Genomic DNA, 3,064 nt, shown 5'->3' on the forward strand with positions numbered 1-3,064 from the left:
AAAAAAAAAAAAAAAAAAAAAAAAAAAAAAAAAATTCATATAAAATATCAGTATGCATAGAAAATGGTAAAAAAAAATTTCTCAAAATTTGAGTGTCTGACTGTAGACTGAATTACAATATAAAATGTATTCTTTTACCTGAAAAAGTTTTGCTAAACGCTAGTCCCAACCAACTTAGTTTCTTCTAAAAGAGCAAAAAAAAAGACAACTTTTTATTTGGAAATAACTTCAAACTTATAAATAGCCTGCACAAGTATAAACACTATAGTACATACATATAAATACTTTTTCTCCAGATTTATTTATTGTTAACCATTTACCCCATTGCTTTGGCTTTCTTATTCTATCCAGATCTCCACCCACTCACCCACCCATATATCCAACCATCTATCCATGCATGCGTCCCTCCATCCATCCCTCCACCCCTCCATCCATCCACATCCACTCACACATCCATCTACCCAACTACCCACCCATCCATCCGTCCACCCATCCATCCATCCATCCACCCACCCATCTATCCATCCACTCATCTATTCATCCACATCCACTCACCCATCCATCCATCCACCCACCCATCCATCCATCCATCCATCCACCCTCCCATCCATTCATCCACCCATCTATCTATCCACATCCACTCACCCCTCCATCCACCCATCCATCCATCCTAGCCCAATCACCTGATAAACCAAAGTCAGGTGTGTTGACCCATTACAATAAGGGAGATCATATCCAAGAGGTAGAGCTGTGATTGAGTACAAGATTTGGAGGAGGAGAGAAATTTGGGCGAAATTTAAGTGAAATGATGTTTTGACAGGTTCGGAGCAAAGCAGGAATATGTGTAAGTGATCAACATCAGGTCAAAGTGGACCCAGCTTCTTGTTTCCTTGGCAACGACAATGTTAATATAAACACAGCATGTTGTGCCCAGAAACATTTATTTAAAGCTCTTCGCCAGGGCTGGAAATGGAGTCTTCTTATCTGTATCAAAGTGGCTGAGATCTTCCAGGCAAGAAAGATTAGGCTGCTTCATTCTTGAGGACATACTTTCAAATAGCAAAATTTCCAACAGTGTATGATTTCAGAGAACAAGTTTTATCAGTGGGTAAGAGGGTGGTAGCCACTCACAAAGGAGGTCACAAAGACACTTCACAGTTGTCTTTTCACCCAGCATCCCTGAATGAAATGCTTCCTGTTAACTTTACAGCTGGATGCTGGGCTCGGTGACTCAGCCTGTAATCCCGTGCCTTTGGGAGGCTGAGGTGAGTGGATTGCCTGAGCCCGCGGGTTCGAGACCCGCCTGGGCAACTTGGCGAGACTTCATCTCTACAATAAATCAAAATCTAGCTGGGCATGGTAGCGCGTGCCTGTAGTTCCAGCTACTTGGAAGGCTGAGGCGGAAGGATCGCCGGAGCCCAGCAGGTCGAGGCTGCGGTGGCCGGGAGCGGCCACTGCACTCCAGTCTGGGCGACAGAGTGAGACTCCAACTCAAAAAAAAACAAAAACAAACTTTACAGCTGGCTTTATCTGGGTCTTCAGATGATGCCAGGCAGATTTTTTTTCTTTTTTTTGAGTTACACACTATTGCCCAAACTGGAGTGCAGTGACACAATCATGGCTCACTGTGACCTTCTGGGCTCAGGTGACCCTTACACCTCAGCCTCCTGAGTAGCTGGGACTAAAGGTGCATGCCACCATGCCTGGCTAATGCTTTGATGGTTTGTAGAGACGAGTTCTTGCTATGTTACCCAGGCTGGTCTTGAACTGCTGGGCTCAAGCAATCCTCCCACCTCGGCCTCCCAGAGTGCTGGGACTTCTGGTTATGAGCCACTGCACCCGGCAGATTTGTGAAGTATTAACTACTTTTAGTTCATGGCCCTTTACCCCTAAATTCCTCTGGCTGTATTTCCTCAGAGAGATATTCTCTTACATAACCCCAGCCATCCAACCTCAGTAAATGTAACATTGATGCAATCCTTTATCTAATCTACCAGTGATATTTCAGTTTTGTCAGTTGACCTAATCATGTCCTCTGTAGCACTCACCTCCAATTCAGAATCCAGTTTGGGTTGGGCATTGCATTTAGTTGTCACGTCTCTTTAAATCTGGAAGATTCTCATATTTACAATATTGACATCTGGGAAGAACCGCCCCCACCCCCTTTTTTTTGAATCAGAGTCTCACTTTGTTGCCCTGGCTGGAGTGCAGTGGCACACTCACGGCCACCACGGTCTCGACCTGCTGGGCTCAGGGGATCCTTCCACCTCAGCTTTCCAAGTAGCTGGATCCACAGGTATGCGCCACCATGCCTGGCTAATTTTTTTATTTTTACTGTAGAGACAAGGCCTTGCCATGTTGCTCAGGCCGGTCTTGAACCCGTGAGTTCAGGCAGTCCTCTCACCTTCCCCTCCTAAAGTGCTGGGGTTACAGGTGTGAGCCACCGTGCCCGGCATTTGCTTGTTTTAATTTTGGGGGATTCCTGTGGGGAGATCTGAAAACTTCCCATCCCAATTTACCTTTCTACCTACTCTAAATACTCGGGTCTGACCCTGTGCAGGTTTGGTGAGTTCTGGCTCTTGGCAGCCTTACGGACAGGAAACCACAGCTGGGGTGAGGGGTGGGGACAGAGATGGCAGAAAGGCAGCATCAGCTCTGTCTTTAAAAACACCCTTTTTTGGACAACTGAGTACTTTTTTTTTTTTCTTTTTGAGCCTCTGTTGCCCAGGCTGGAGTGCGGTGACACGATCATGGCTTACTGCAGCCTTGACCTACTGGGCTGAGGCGATCCTTCTGCCTCAGCCTCCTGAGTAGCTGGGACCACAGGTGTACACCACCACACCTGGCTAATTTAAAAAAAAAATTTTCTTGTAGAGATGGGGTGTCGCTAGGTTGCCCAGGCTGGTCTGGAACCCTTGGACTCAGGCAATCCTATCACTTCCGCCTCCCAAAGTGCTGGGATTACAGGCATAAACCACTGTGCCTGGCCACAACTTGCTTTTTTTTTTGAATTGAAGTCTCACTCCATTGCCCAGGCTGGGGTGCAGTGGCATGTTCACAGCCA

This window comes from Carlito syrichta, unplaced genomic scaffold (genome assembly GCF_000164805.1).
Source record: "Carlito syrichta isolate Samal-C Ts95f unplaced genomic scaffold, Tarsius_syrichta-2.0.1 Scaffold115574, whole genome shotgun sequence".
Taxonomy (NCBI): domain Eukaryota; kingdom Metazoa; phylum Chordata; class Mammalia; order Primates; family Tarsiidae; genus Carlito; species Carlito syrichta.